We start from the raw sequence: 17,118 nt of genomic DNA, 5'->3' as shown, positions 1-17,118 counted from the left end.
GTATTGATTAGTTAACCTGACTCCAACTTGGAGCCTACAGAATATACATTCTAAAACCACAGACGAGAAACCATAGGAGAGTGTTTCCTCTCACCGTGACGTGAGCCAGACGTCTTTGAGGGGCCACGTGAATGAGGGGGCTGGGGGTCCATCTTTTGTAACCCGTGAATGAGGAACACATGTAGATGTCCCTCAGAATGCAAGCACTTGTTGACCAAGGAAAGCCAGGTAATATCAAGTGTTTATCATTTGGCTCCATTGTAAATTTATTTTAAGCAATAGATCTGATCACGACAGGCTGTGGTATGTGCTCATTATACCACTGTTAAGGGGCGTTGTCCGGCGACCCCCTTCACAGTGGTATAATGAGCACATACCACTGACTGAAGTGATCTATTGCTTTTATACAACGGTTACTATTATGGCGAAACAAAAGTCATAGACACACTACATTTAAAAAGAAACCAAAAAAAGTCAAAGTAGCCGTTTTATTAAAGAATACAAAAAAGTAGTCCCTCCTGGCTGCCTTAAAAATCCCCGACGGTCGCTATGCAACACACTTTAGCGTACCGGACTTTACCGGAGTAACAACATTTACACAGCTCTACATCATCCAGCATATGTTTTAGCCTACTTTGTAACTGTTTCTACTTCCAGGCGCGGAGTGATATGCAAAGTTTCACAAAATGATCGGGCGTCATAGCAGTTATGTATACGCTCATTATACAACAGTTAGGAACCAATCAGATCGCTGGATTCAGGCCCCCCGTTGTATAATCTTGTATAAATCATGCTTTAACTGAGAGATAGACATTGGCTGATAGACTGATGTCATTGGAGGGATGTCTGTCTGATCCTCTGAGCTGTTGAATAACAATGGGACATGGTCTGGAGCCTGTCCCCCCCCCCCCCATGCTGGTACATTTCGTCCACTAATATGTATCAACATTTGGCAAATATCCTTTTAAACCTTCATTATTTTCTACAACAATAACAGCTTGTTCGTGAGCGGAGTCCGCTGCATTCCGGCGAACTCGTCATAATGGCATGTGAGCACATGTTAAACAGTTGGGGTGTGTAAGCTTTTCTGGTTATTTTATCAACGATAATCGCAGCAACATTGCAGCCATATGGCTTGCTCTATAAAAGTTTTGCACTTAATTTCCGCCAAAGCTTCACAGTGGAATGCTGTAGAACAGAGTAGAACACTAGAACTACATTCGTGTTACATACTGTATATCTTCGTATAAAAAGAGGAAGGGGGACCTAGAGTGTAGGAGGGAGCATTGAAGGAGAGGGAGGGAGAACGCTGGATACCACACATCTTTCCATCCTACGTTCCCCACTCGCATTTGAGGAAATTGGAACTCTGTTAAGCCCATTTACCTCGGGAGATGCATACGATGCGCCACGCACGTTGCCTCAAAGGAAACGGACTGACTGCTGAGAACGACCGAGAGTATTCCTGAATTAACGAGGGACACCTGACCAAGTGAGTTGTATTAGTGGCGTTTCTTGGGTCACTATTTATTCTTTTTGGCCCACTTTTCTGAATAGGTGAACAATTTGACTCTAGAAATGGAAAGGTAACAGGTAACGGATAGTTCTGAAATGGCTCTTTACAAAACGATGTTAGGCATACACTAAATAATTAAGTGGGTATCTGTCTTTGGAGAAAGAAAGCGAGACAGAGACAGAGAGACAAAGAGAAAGCAACACACATACACAGAAACACGCACTCGTTTTTACACTGCCAAATATGCCCGTTTTGGAGGTTTCACTCTGATGTAATGCGATTAGACCGCTTCGCGGTTCCAGGGGCGGAACTTGGGTATAGGTGTTGGCTCGACAACAGATACAACGCAGCGACATCAGCACATTGCTATTGAACTACATCATAGCATCCAGCTGGAACCCCGGAGCTCGCACACTGTGGTGTGGCAGCAGCCCTGTGGCGTGGCAACCCACTGTGGTGTGGCAGATAGGGTTTTTTCGGACTTTTCCGAAGTTTTGCGTAAAGGTACGGCCACACTGAACGCGCGCGTACGATTACACGCGTACCGCGCCTAATCTGATACTTCATCATTGTGTGTGTGGCAAGCCCAGGGGTATGGCAAGCCATCCACGCCAGAAAACGCCATCATTTAGTGCATTTTAAGTGTTTGCGCCCAATCGCTGAACAAGACAAGCAGACCAAATCAGTTCAGCACAGATCTCCTCTCATTTGGCGTTAGTTGCAGCGTCATATTTCATTTAATTTAATTTCATTTATTTAAAGGACAGTGCACATTGATCAACATTTCTGTAAATGCGCCAGTGTTAGCCAGCAGGCTAATTTTCAACTGTAGTCCTTTGGCAAGATGTTATACTAGGCACATGGTGGCTGAAAATAAAATAACATATTAAATCACACAGCAATTGATATACAGTAATAAAACATAATGCCATAGGACTGGCTCCATTAAAACATAAGACATATATCCATACAGCCATACAACCCTTAAGGGATCAATAAAGTAACCAACTATCCATCTAACTACAGGACAGCTAAAGTATAGAGGCAGACAAACATTAATGTATTATGAGAGGTGCTCACATTTTTGTATGGTCAAAAGCCAGCCCTTAAGATGGTGTGTGAATGTAGGCCTATGGTGTGAGGTGGAGTTTCTAATGTCCACTGGCGATTGGTTCCATAGTTTAAAGGCTCTCACAGAAAAGCATAATTGGCCAAAGGTACTGGACCTAAGAGGGACTACACAGTCCCCTCTTAAGGCAGACCTTGTGGTTCTGCTGCTAGATGACTTCTGCTGTATGAAAGTCTACGTGAATTACGGATATCTGCAACTGAATTGTAGATATCTGTAATTCCAGTCAGAGATATCTACAACGTAATTTCGCCTATTGAAAAATTAATGTCTAATATTAATATTCTTAATCTTTATATTCTTGATATCTGAAAAGGCACATGTAGATATCTTGAATTGAGGTGAATTAAACTGGAATTATGATTAGTCAGAATCAAATTATAGATATGTCAAACTGGAATTACAGATATAATTCGGTCACAGATATCCATAATTCACATAGTGGATATCTGCAATTGAATCCTAGATATCTTTAATGAGAAACCCCATAGACATGAATGGCAAACGTGACGTCATTTCTCCTAGGAGGAATGTCCTTGTGGATATCTGAAATGACCATTGTGGATAGGAAGAATGTAGTTGCGGATATCCAAAATGTTCTTTTGACTAGGCAAAACTGAATTACAGATATATCTGCAACACATCCAGTCTAGCGAATTTATGTCAAATTGGCTTGCGATATTATGACGTTTGAAATATCTTTAACTTTCATTCTGCCTAGCCAAAACTGAATTATCGATATCTGCAATTGTTATTTAAGACGTGTGACGAGGTGAATGTCGTTTTCCGTAACATCATTGCAGATATCTGTAATTCAGTTTTGCCTAGTCAAAACTGAATTACAGATATCTCTAGGCCTATCTGTTGTTTCGACAAGTCACAATTACATTACAGATATCTTGAATGAAAATTCCAACTATTCAAAATGTAATTACGACTAGTCAGAATGATGTGGTTGATATCTACAATGTTTAAGGTGCCATGGCATGAAAATCTCACTTTATGAGGTTTTCTAACATAAATATGAGTTCCCCTAGCCTGCCTATGGTCCCCCAGTGGCTAAAACTTGCGTTCGGTCTAAAACGAGCACTAGGCCTAGGTGTTCTGCTCGCCTTTGAAAAAACGGAGGCTAGAATATTTACAGAACACGGCTAAAGGCTGTGTACGCCTCGCCATTGCGATACATCCACTGTAAAGCTACAGACACCAAAACAGCGCATTTGGGGGAAGCTCAATGTGCGACTGGCTCGGAGTGGCTGTAACTCTGCACCACGGCTGAATTTCGGGAACGTCTTTGAATGCTGTAGTTGAAATAGCATGTCATGGCGCCTTTAATTTCGGATAGTAGAACTTGTTGATAACTAGTTGATAAATAACCATTAAGCCTGCCGTACACCACAGTGTCCGACTCCGGGGTTGCAGCTGGATGCTACTCAACTGGAGTGCTGGCGAAATCCGCAAGCTGCTGACCATCATGGTAGAGAAGGTGATGCAGTCGCATTTAACGAAGACGGGGAAAGATAGTGCGATCTACGAGAAACCACTAGAGGAACTTTCCTTATGAGGCTTTTGTTGTGATAACTGGTCGGCAAAATAATGAATATGTTGGCGTTTTTGCAGTTGTAAATAGTTAATCGCGTTTGCAGTCTAAACTCAGATGTATGCTCATTCTTGCATGCGAGTGTCTTGAATCATAAAAAAAAAAACACCGGAGAATGTTTGGCCCCTCGACGAAGGGGGATTTTACCCCCTCGGGGTAAAACACAGGCATTCAATTTGCAGGGCGTGCCGTCGTCTGCTGATTACGTCACACAATACGCTATCTACAGCAACCCAACTGGGACAAACTAAATTGCATTCTACTTTCACGATAGATAGACAGACACCATTTCGCAAATTTTCAGTTATCTCAGAGTGTGTAGGCCTATTTGTCTCATTTACTTAGACTGTTAGACTATTTATAGATATAATATAATATATAATGTATAATAAAAATATATATGACATATATATGCAATATATATATATATATATTGTGGCAACCCGGCACGTTGAGCGCACCAACTCCTCCCAAACAGGACACCATTTCGTTGGATAAAGCCAAAAACAGGCATGTTTATTCCCGAACATAAAAGTCTCTCCAAAATACAAATAACATAAACCTTGGGAGGAATCAACGGTCCCCTCCTTCGTGGGTGGAATCCCGTCACCCACGAGGACCGGTCTCTCCGTGCAGGAGCTCCAGGGCTGGGAGAGCCCCGAATGAGTGGAGAAGCGGGCTATTTAAGCCCTGCTTCTCCACTTGTTCCTCAGGTGCTCTGAATATCCTTAATTGGCCTGGGCCGGGTTGCCACAATATATGACATATATATATATATATATATATATATATATATATATATATATATATATATATATATATATATATATATATATATATATATATGACATATATATATATGACATATATATGTATATATATACTTAAGATAAGATTATCTTATCTTATTACACGGGTCTTTTCAACGTTCCGTTCACTTGCATGGGCACTTCACAACTTCCGGCGGTCAATTATTTTTTGATAATTCATTGGCAACGGATGAATAATGACCGCTGTCAAGGTAAACAAAATGACTTTTTGCCTTTGGTATCACTCCGCACGAAGTCCGGTAAATTGTCAATGTAATAAGCGGGATACGTATCAACCCAAGCGCTGTCGGTTGCTAAGCGACGACGTCAACGTTTTGGGCGGACTATAATAATAATAATAATAATACATTTAATTTAGAGGCGCCTTTCAAGACACCCAAGGTCACCTTACAGAGCATATAGTCATCATTCAAAACTATGTAAAACAGACTAGGAATAAAAGGAAAACAGAGGTTAAACATGAAGAATAATAATAATTAATAACACTCAAAGACGCCTAAAGTGAAGGGGGGACCTCACTAACCACCACCAATATGTAGCACCCACTATTTCTCTGCTGATCAACACTATGATGCTGGTAACAAATACATTGTAAATAAATTGTTTCGTTTTGGGAAGTAGCCGTGTAATAAGCGGGATAATGTATAGAACTTCGCCGGTCATTATCGAAAAATAAGCCCCTTCATGGCGAAGCAAGACACCTCCGCTGCGCGTCGGTGTCCTGTTCGCCCTGTCGGGGCTTATTTTGTCGATAATGACCGGCGTTCTATACATTATCCCTTACTTATATATCTATACTTTTAAGCTATTTTTCACTCATCTGTGTGTGAAAAAAAAATCCAAATGCTTCTCATGTTTTTTCTACATTATTTGCCTAACATAAATAGGAGTCCACACACGCGTAGTCAAAATGACAAGCAGTTTATTGCTGCTTAGCACACAAACAATACACCAAACAGAAAAGGAAGCTTCTCTTCGGAGTGAACCAAGGCCGAAATAATTAAACAAAACAAACTAGATTTTAAAGGGAAGTTCAAGCTACCTAAACCCTATGTCAAAGTAAATAATAAAAAAGACCATCACTAAAACTAACATCCTAAACTATGAAAAGACATGAGAAAACAAGTCAAAAGAAAAGGCAGCTCACTCCTACTGCTTCCAGGTACTAACAGTGACTATATACAAATGTGGAAAAAAGGTAACAATTTAAAGTTACTATGTACAACAAAAGTGACTAGTGAAACAAACTAAGGTAATACTTAACATGCATATTAAATCGAAACAAACTAAGTACAGGTCAACCTTGTATACAGAAACAACAACGCAAACATTAACACAAACATCTTGAGGACATATAACTATATATATATTTACAATAATAACAGTGTCATGAGATTTTGCAAAGTATTCTCAAAAGTCCAACATGTGAGTAATGTCCTCTGGGCACAAACGGGTGTCTGCTCCTCTCGACGTGCAGGGGCTGGAGGACAGGCAAGAGGGACATCTGCAACAAGCAAAGATGTGCAGATATAGTGTCAAGCAGTTAAGTTTGTAACTTCTTCTAAAAACGGCTGTTAAGATAAGCCGTCCGTGTTGCCAGATTGGGCACATTTTCAGCCCGATTTGGCTACATTTAATCACTTTAGGCTGCAAAAACGGGACATATGCCCAATCTGGCAACACAAACCGAAACTAGACATAGGCCTACTCGCGCTCACACATGCGCTCGCTGTTGCCTCGTTTAACCTGTGAACGGATGAGTGGCTTGGCGCTTTGCGCAAAAATTGTTTCACAAACACCCGCGAAAGGAGATATATAATAATAAAAGCGTGTAATACAGCAATATGCATCGATGTTTGGGTGTTGCATCGATGCAGTTGGATCGTTCGCCAATTACATTAAACCCCTAGTGTTTATGTATAATAACTGGGTAGGTTATATTATGACTAAAAGCAGCATCAGAAAGTCCAAAAGGCCTTGAAATGTTTCAAATATGGATTGAATTGAACAGCTAATATTACTAATAGCACTTGGAAGGAAAAAAGTAAAGGAAGAGGGCTATGATAAGACACCTCAGACAAGATGCAACAGACAATATTTTCTATGACGTTCAAATCTAGGCTAAAACCTACTTATTTAGGATGGCTTTTAGTACCCGGTAGTATGATAATACTTTTGTTTTATCTTACATGCTACATTTATTTTGAAGTACTGTTGGAAGGTAAAGTTAAGTAAAGTTAATTCACACTGTGTGACTTACCTTTTATTGTGTATCTTATTGATGCTTTCCGAATTACTGCCTTTCTGCTCTCTGGTTTCGAGCTAGTGTTGGTTAAGGTGTGGTAAACACTAGTTTCTAGGAAATGCTTAATTTCTGCATAAAAGCTCTCCATAGCTGCAGCTGAAACAAAACTCTCCGACGTACAGTATCTAGTTACGTGGTTGCTATGACTACAGCCAGAGCTACAGCACAAAACAGCCAATCACAACTGTCCGACGTACAGCCAATCACAATGTATACGCCCATTCAAGCGTATAGTCAATGATATTGTGTGACGTAATCAGCAGACGACGGACCCCGAGCCGATCTGGAAGCCGAGCCGATATGGTACTTACACCGGCGTGGTGGTGTAAAAATGTCTCTAATGATAAAATTATAATTAAGAAAATAAAAATGTGTAAAATAGGCCACAGTTCTGCTCTGTGCGGAAGAGAATTGGCGCACTTCCTTACAAGACCGGTAACCATAGCAACGCCGGTAAACAAAAGCACTTCGGATCTGGCCGTAGTGCTCCCCGCACTACAGCCATCCGGAGGCCCACAGAGCTTTTGGCCGTGATATTATCTATAAAATTATATTGTACTATTATATAGAAAGCTATAAGACGCTGTCACCGAGTGTGAGAGGAGAGTTGACGGAGAAGATGGCGGTTGACCTAGTTTCAAAGTTTATACCGTTTATGCTCGGTAATACCGGTGTAACGTGTTGACACGACTACTACTACATGTTCCACATCTGTTGAGATCAGTTAAGTCATTAATTCGTCTGAAATATACCAGCCAGCACATACACATTTAATAATAATAATAATAATACATTTAATTTAGAGGCACCTTTCAAGACACCCAAGGTCACCTTACAGAGCATATAGTCATCATTCAAAACTATGTAAAACAGACTAGGAATAAAAGGAAAACAGAGGTTAAACATGAAGAATAATAATAATTAATGACACTCAAAGACGCCTAAAGTGAAGGGGGGACCTCACTAACCACCACCAATATGTAGCACCCACTTGGGTGATGCACGGCAGCCAATCGGTGCCAGAACGCTCACTACACACCAGCTTGAGGTGGAGAGTTAGGGATGAGGTGGAGAGTGAGGGAATAGAACATTTAAACACTATCGACCATATTTAAACACTATCGATCACATTTAAACAATATCGACCACATTTAAACACTATCGACCATATTTAAACACTATGGACCACATGTAAACCCTATCGACCACATGTAAACACTATCGCCCACATTTAAACACTATCACCCACATTTAAACACTATCGCCCACATTTAAACACTATGGACCACATTTAAACACTATGGACCACATGTAAACCCTATCGACCACATGTAAACCCTATCGACCATATATAAACACTATCGACCACATTTAAACATGTAAACCCTATCGACCACATTTAAACACTATCGACCACATTTAAACACTATCGACCACAAGTAAACCCTATCGACCATATTCAAACACTATCGACCACATTTAAACTATCGACCATATTTAAACACTATCGACCACATTTAAACACTATCGACCACATTTAAACCCTATCGACCATATTTAAACACTATCGACCACATTCAAACACTATCGACCACATTTAAACACTATCGCCCACAATTAAACACTATAGACCATATTTAAACACTATCAACCATATTTAAACACTATCGACCACATTTAAACACTATCGACCACATTCAAACACTATCGACCATATTTAAACACTATCAACCATATTTACACGCTATCGACCACATTCAAACACTATCGACCACATTTAAACCCTATCGCCCACATTTAAACACTATCGACCACATTTAAACCCTATCGCCCACATTTAAACACTATCAACCACATTTAAACCCTATCGCCCATATTTAAACACTATCGACCACATGTAAACACTAGCGACCATATTTAAACACTCAAACAATTTGATATATATCACTATATATATATATAGATATAGATTTGTGCTGATTATATTATTACGATCTATCCTTGTATATAAATTGCGGATCCCCATAAAGGGTATAAATTGCCATCCCCGTATTGGGTTCCAATAGGTTGACTGACTCTCCGTCCATCCTTCGTATCATCTGCTGTTCCAGCGCCAGACAAACGGCGGTGATGCTACCGACGGAAAAAGCCGTTACGTCCCATTGTTTTTGACTGGCAGCTTGTGCTAGCTCCCGCCTAGCAATAACGTCAATGGTGGAGCTCTGGCTAACCGTTTTTCTGTCAATTCCCCTGCACAACTCGTTAATGCCTGACTTCGGAATAAATCCGTTATTTTTGAGCATTTAGATGCATCCCCCTCCAGCATCCGCCTCTTCTTTATTCTGGTCTTTTCAGCCCCTCCTTTCTCTTTTCTCTTCTTGCCTTCCATGAGTGCCACAACAAGCAAAAGCAAGCAACCACGAACTTGCTCGCCTTCTCTGTCTGACGCGTCTTTAGGGTCATGCCATTAGACGTGGGGCCACTCATATATTCCCCTACATTTCCGAAAATGGAATTGACCTGCAAGCTGATTATTGGATAAACAAATTTCCCAATCCCAGGAGTCTTTGCTCCATTCTACATCAATTCAAGAACAAACAAATTAAAGTAAACTGTAGTTCGTAATATTTATTTATGGCCATGAAAGTTCTGTAACGCCTGAATAATGAAGAATTAAATGAAGTAAAATAAATAATATAAAAAAACAAACATGAATGAGACATAGAGAGTAAGCAAGTGGTATAAATATTGTTTGCATGTTCTCGAGACACATATTGTTTATTTCGGGGTATTTCACGGCGTCTTGACGGGAATAAATTATGCTCAGGGCCGGCTTGCAGACGCCTCGCGGCCGCTACACAACTGTGGGCCGGTCCACCTGACCTCGCTGGCCGGCCGGCCGACCGGGAAATCTCCCGATCGTCCCGACGGCCACTCCGCCTCTGCTCTACAGGTTTACCAGCCTCCACACCTCTCTACTGGACAGTGACCAGCCTCCACGCCTCTCTACTGGACAGTGACCAGCCTCCATTCTCTACTGGATACTGGCCAGCCTCCACTCCTCTCCACATGACACTGACCAGCCTCCAGGCCCTCTACAGGATATCCAGCCTCCAGTCTCTAAAGGACAGTGACTTCCAGTCTCTTCTACAGGATCGTGAAAGCATCCTTGTTACTTGGAATGTGATGGAGCCAGTGATGTGAACTGTGACATGCTGGAAGTTTTGTGGTTGTTCTGTCTGCCTATCCTCGGGCAGCCACTCCCAGACCCGCTATGCAGCCAGGAGAGGGTCGAGAATGTTAACAAGATAAAAAACGAGCTGTCCAAGGTAAACTCTTCATGGGGCGCAGTAGTAGATCCTGCAGTAAGTCCGTCAGAATGGTGCTGTGTGATCAGCAGTTGACCGGTATAAATCTCATGTCCCTCCATGCCTAACCTCTAACCCTCCATGCACGTTCAGCAAGTCTTGTAGAAACTTTACAGCTTCAATGTAGAAAAAAGTCACACTGCACAAACACACTGCACAAATACACACTGAATAATTACACATTGCAACATGTGCACTAACAGTGTGTATTTTGTGTTTTGGTCGGTCCTAGGTGTCAGAGGGAGTGAACCTCACTCTGTACACGCCCACCACCAACGCCATGGTAAGGGTTTCCCACTTTTGAAAATGGCAATGACTAATGAGTATAATTCACCATTGGCCTCGTGAGAGGAGTATAACGGCAAGCTAATGAATGTACCTGACCATAATCCATCCATCACTTCATTTGAGGACTATTACCCATATTAATCAATGGGATCTGCTATGGGACTACTTACTACTTACTGCTAAGGTACAGTGGGTTCAACTATGTGACTGCTAACTGCTATTGTGAAGTAGGTTTTGCTATGGATCTACATACTGCAAGCTGCTGATGAACAGTGGGTTCAGCTATGTGACTGTTTACAGGGGTGCGTGCGTGTTTGTGTGCATGTGTCTGTGTGTGTGTGTGTGTGTGTGTGTGTGTGTGTGTGTGTAACGGCGTCTGTGCGAGTCTTCAGCAGAGTTGTCGAAATGCCTCTCTGAAGTGCTTCTCGGACGAGGTGAAGGTCCTGTCTATAGAGCTGGACGTGGCAGGAGAGTCTCTACAAAAGTTGGTCACGAGAATGAAAAGAACCCTATCATACCTTTCCAATTGCACTGTGAGGCTGGACACACACACCCACTGACACACGCACTGACAGGATGACACATCAATGTTGATATCTTCATCTTCTCTGACTGTCTGCCTCTCTTCCTGTCTGTCAGTCTGTCTGACTGCCTGTGTGTGTGTGTGTGTGTGTGTGTGTGTGTGTGTGTGTGTGTGTGTGTGTGTGTGTGTGTGTGTGTGTGTGTGTGTGTGTGTGTGTGTGTGTGTGTGTGTGTGTGTGTGTGTGTGTGTGTGTGTCCAGGTGCCGGAGGCCAGCTGTGAGCTTATGTCCTGTGAGCTTCATCCCGAGATGTCAGCGGATAGTTTCCTCAAGAATCTAGGCAAAATCTTTGAGCAGATGAACTCTTCCTACTGTACGAAACAACAGCTGCAATGATGGAGGCTTGTTGGAGGAGGAGGATGGCTGATAAGCTGACCAATGTGTGGTGCGCGGGGGGGGGGGGGGGGGGGGTGCGCTGCGCCACTGACGGCATGGCCGTCAGTGAGTGTGCATGTTACTCCGCGTTTACATGCAGACACATCTGATTCGCATAGATGTGGAAGAACAGCTCAATCGGAATAGAAAAGTATCATATATATATACGCCTCAATCGGTTCGGAATACAATTCTATGCGGAATAGAATAGGTGGTGTAGTCCGCTATAAACACTTATTCCGATTAGTTTGGGGTTTAACTTAGAGCAGCTGCAGTAGTTCGCAATTGGTCCGTCTGTACTTTAATGCACACCGAACATTACCGCTGTCAAGGAAATTGGATTTATTGCCTGATTCACGTCTTTGATATTATCACTCCGTAGTAGTTACAGTAGTCCGGTAACTTATCAACCCCAGCGTGTCCGGTTGCTAAGCGACGGGTGACATCGGTGGGTTCATGTGTTAGCATCGTCGCTCTTGCTCCGTGTGTGTGTGTGTGAATGACAGGGAGAACGAGTGCTATGCAGAGATGAATGGACGGAACGATTTTTAGATTTCCAGATCGCGTTATTGAAAGAATTATTATTATTATTATTATTTTTTTTAATACAATAAAAAAATTAAAAAAAGACAGAATCAATTCGTGGCGCTCGATGTTGATTCTGTGGCGCCGCGCCACACAATGGTCTATGTATGGGAAACACTGTGGGTGTGTTCGAAACCGCGTACTTGCTTACTACTCCTACTAACTATGACGTCAAATTGAGTAAGCGAGAACTTAGTAAGCGAGTTTAGGTAAGCGAGTAGTATCCGAATGTCTTCTACTTCCGGAAAGATTTTGAGTAAGCATCGCTAGCTTACTAGACGTACTAAACTGCCCCAGAATGCACTGCGTCTATTCAAAAGAACAGTGGAAGCAATGGCGCTAAACGGGGAGCCGCAGCAGCAGTGCTTTTAATAATTGTTTAACAATTGTTTTAACATATCACCGCAAATCCTTAGGTTGGAGGTGTACTGTGACGTTAAATGTGACGTTTATATATTTATTTATAATGTTTATTAACGGCGCCCGGTCGGTAGGTTATTGACACGTCATTTGATTCACGTCATTTGAGGTGGTTAAGTAAGGACGGTCTTCTGAACGTCGATTACTCAAATGGATTACTCAATCATTATTTAAGGATTCGAGAAGTAAGCCAAATATTTAGTAGGTAGTAAGCAGTAAGCAAGTAGGCGGTTTCGAACACACCCTGTGATATTAAGACTATAACCGCTATTGGTTAGTGTTTGTTATTGGTTGGTTCAGTTTCACACATTCCTGTCTCAATTATGGGATGAGTATATATTTTATTTAACTACTTAGATAATGACTGGTACATATACATTTCAGCACAAACTGCCAATCATATGGTATGTTAATAAAATCTGTGGTGTTATATTTCCTGGTTTCTTATGTTTATTATATTGGCAACAGGATAATAACAAAAGGGAATTGATTAATGCTTAGAAAGTCATATAAACCAAATCCATCTCAATTAAGGGACTAAGGGAAAAAAACACATTTGAACACCGAAACTCGGTTCCAGTAGGTAACCGGTTCCGACGTAAACGGTAGTACCGAGATCGAATAAGAACGCACATTTCGGTGCCTCATAACGGTGCCTGACTTTTTTTAACGTCCCCTGCCCCGCCCCCATGGTGACGCGGCGTCAACTTGCGTTAGTGCTGGGCGCTATACAGTTTTACACTGAATAAGGTGTGTGTATTTTCGTTGTAATATGATTTTTTTATATACCGCCACACCGGTGTATTTGATTACATAACGTTCGGAATTCGGAGCCGCGCGACACTGACAGGACCCTTTTTCAAAGTTGCGCTTCGCACGCATGGTACGACTACGACTGCGTTTTTCTTCATAAGTCCATTGCCGTGTTCCAATATCCATACTACCGTACTTACTAGCCTAAGTTTGAGTACCTAGGGCATTCCGATTCAGATCGGGCGAAAATAATTGTACTGAAAGGAGCCGGACGTTGTGCTCAAAACGGTGTGGGTGTCAGATTGACTCGGGTGCAATATCCATAGAGGTCCTAGATGTGCAATAATGACGCACTTCCTGTAAACGCTGTCTTTTAAATGTGCATGCGCGTTTTCACTCATTCCCATGTTATTCCCAAGTATTAACAATCTCCTTTTGTTTTTCTAATCTATGAATAATGATCGAATGTACAAAGATTGATCAGATAATATTTGTGGCTTTAGATTGATGGCTAACGTGAGCTAATAAACGTTAGAAGGGGGGGGGGGGGCTTTCATCAATATAGGATTCGTTTTGTAGGGGATAATTACTTTAACATATGTGAAAACAAAAATATATGTGTTACCAAGCGTTTTATTGTTGCCTATACTTGGGTAATATATAAAAGAAGAATCGGTTAACTCCATTCACTGAACGGGGCGATCCACATTATTTCCAGCGCTCCCAACACAGTCAAAACAGCGACCCACACGCAGACACTTTCGTTCTCCTCCTTCAGAATAAGAGTCCCTAACAGGAACTGGGTTACACATGCATTCATCAGTGCTTTTAGACGTGTTTCCAATGGCTTTGTTTGTGCGTTCAATGAAATCAAAACAAAAACGGATTGATGCTTCTTTTTATGTCCATGATCGAGCCCCGTTTATAAACAACCCTTCCGGGTTTTGTCTGTTGGCTTATGACCATAGGCGTCGATTACGCCGGGGACGCTGCGGACGCGTCCCCACCAGATTTCATCACGATACATTTTGTACCCACCACTTGTAAAACGCCGCTTATGAGATGACAAAAAGTTAATGTGTATTTCTCTCATAACTTTTTGTCATTATTGAAGAGAGGCCTGATTCTCAGATATGCATGTTGGATGGCTAGGGTGTAGGTCTGGGAAGAACTTCAGGCCAAAATCTTGCAAGCGAGCCGCTGGGTGAGGTGCAACGATATGGAGCACTTGCTGAGTCATTTCCTGTAGGGCTGGAGCTATGGCGACACATTAGTGCCATAATTCACTAATGTGATAAAAGATGCATTCGGGCGTATTATATTATTCCCCACGCGTAGATATTAACTGCGAGCGCGCAAATGACCTCTGCGCGCGCGCAAATGACCTCTGCGCGGCTGTGCGCGCGCAAAACAGCCTCTCGCGCGCGCAAATTACCTCAGCGCGCGCAAAACAGCCTCTCGCGCGTAACAGCCTCTCGCGAAAGATGTTTTTACGCTCGCTCGAATTTAATTTTGGCACTATGGGGGAGGGAACCAAGGCAGGGCGGGCTTTCCTATGATTGGCCGTTTTGAAGCGCGATATTTGATGCTTTACCTGGAGCGTTCTAGCCCCCTGGGCTATGGGTTGTAACTTTAATACTGGGCAGGCGTGGACTTAGTTATGTGCTCTGATTGGCTAAGCATGGTGCTGAACCCGCCTCTCTGAATGTTGTATGTGTCTCTATGCTGCTCCCTTGTGGCTATGTGTTGGCATTACAACTTGCTTTGTGGTATGGCGCTGACCCCTTTGTGGCTATGTGTTGGCATTGCAACTTGTTTTGTGGCCCTGAACTTCTGAGTTCGTCGAACACCTGGGCCGCTCGTAACTGTAGAATTGATACGTGAATGAATGGCTTCTTGTACGGGCCGGACGCCTCCCTATGAGCCGGATCCCTCCTTGGGATGGGAACGAGACCTCTCTAGTCGCCAAGGACATATGTGGCCTGTTGGTATGAATGTGTGAATTACGTTACATATAATTGAATGCCCTCTTTCATATATATGATACCTCCACCACTGGGACGTGGCAACAATTCTCCAAATCCATATGGGGAGGGGGGGGATGCTTGTGGACAGTAGGGGTGTACACTCGACATAAATAGGAAGCAAACTCAGGAGAAGTAATGACACCTCACAAATATTGCATACAAGTCTTTTGGCCATAGTGGATCCAGATCTGTTCCGGAGCATTTCAGCACCTCGGGCAACAGCGCAGAAAATGTCCTGCCCACATACCGTTCAAAATCCACCCAAAATGTCCTATAGAAGCAGCCCAAATAAAAAAAGATATTCCACTTTGGCCAATGTTTTGAAAGTAATAATATTTGAGGGAATATTTTTTGTTGTTGTTTTAGCAGCAAAATGCATTGTGTGTGTGTGTGTGTGTGTGTGTGTGTGTGTGTGTGTGTGTGTGTGTGTGTGTGTGTGTGTGTGTGTGTGTGTGTGTGTGTGTATAACACGCTATTTTGTGTTGATATGCGACGTAATCCAGTGTTCACGAAAACGTTGTCAACGTATGCTTTTGGCGACTGGGTTGGCTGGGTCAGATATACGTGTTTCTAACAAGATGATATCATTAAAAGTTACATAAAGTAACGGTTTAATAACACAACCGCAGGAAACACGTGAGCTGCTAGTTTAGCGAAAGCAGCGTCCCTAGCAACCTGACGTCGTTGAAACATGCGAGCGAGCCGATAAAATCTTCCTAATAACTATAAAACTAAAGATCAGACGTAATCACTGACTAAAGATTATGCAAGTAAAAAGTATATTTCTCGCTAGAAATGTTATCAGAAACAAGTTTAACGGTGATTCGGTCCTAAAATAGGCATATTGCATTTCCCATTCGATTAATAAAGAAAATCAAGCCCGAGCCCGTGCACGTTCTGTCCGAGCCCGGTGTTGTGTCGAGATCTGTTTCCCCGTCGAGATGTGTTTCCCCTAGTCCCCGCCCCCGTCCGAAATTACCCGAAAAGGCCCTCTGTTCCATAGGAAAGGAGGCTCACACATCTTTCAAATTCATACTGCTGACTTATTTCTCCACAAGAGATAAGTGCTGTGATTTTCAGGCTGATATCATTCAATTTGACCATTTAGAACAGGGGGAACGCATCCTGACAGTCATTATCTGGGACTAGGGGAAACACATCTCGACGGGGAAACAGATCTCGACACAACACCGGCCCGCCCCGACACATCAACTATGAGCCCGAGCCCGATTTCAACCCGACATATTTTTTAATACATATGTAACTTTGTACACATTTGTTACTAGGTCTACTCTGCTATATATATATGTAAGGGATAATGTATAGAACGCCGGTCATTAT

At 42.4% G+C, this 17,118-nt stretch overlaps 1 long non-coding RNA gene across 5 annotated transcripts; it reads left to right on the top strand.

Moving 5' to 3' along the window:
- Positions 1–963: 963 nt before the first annotated feature.
- LOC132474961 (uncharacterized) lies at positions 964–13,429 on the top strand. Of its 5 annotated transcripts, none has more exons than XR_009529778.1 (6): positions 964–1,492; positions 10,334–10,709; positions 10,981–11,031; positions 11,337–11,569; positions 11,676–11,999; positions 13,255–13,429. It is a non-coding gene; the product is annotated as an uncharacterized LOC132474961 (long non-coding RNA). The 5 variants fall into 5 exon arrangements; XR_009529779.1 differs by having other exon boundaries at positions 965–1,492; positions 11,432–11,569; XR_009529776.1 differs by having other exon boundaries at positions 967–1,492; positions 11,429–11,569.
- The last annotated feature ends 3,689 nt before the right edge of the window (positions 13,430–17,118 follow it).

The sequence above is a fragment of the Gadus macrocephalus genome, chromosome 16, assembly GCF_031168955.1.
Source record: "Gadus macrocephalus chromosome 16, ASM3116895v1".
Taxonomy (NCBI): Eukaryota; Metazoa; Chordata; class Actinopteri; order Gadiformes; family Gadidae; genus Gadus; species Gadus macrocephalus.
The sequence above is the reverse complement of the archived record's forward strand: the minus strand, read 5'-3'. Positions and strand labels throughout refer to the sequence as shown.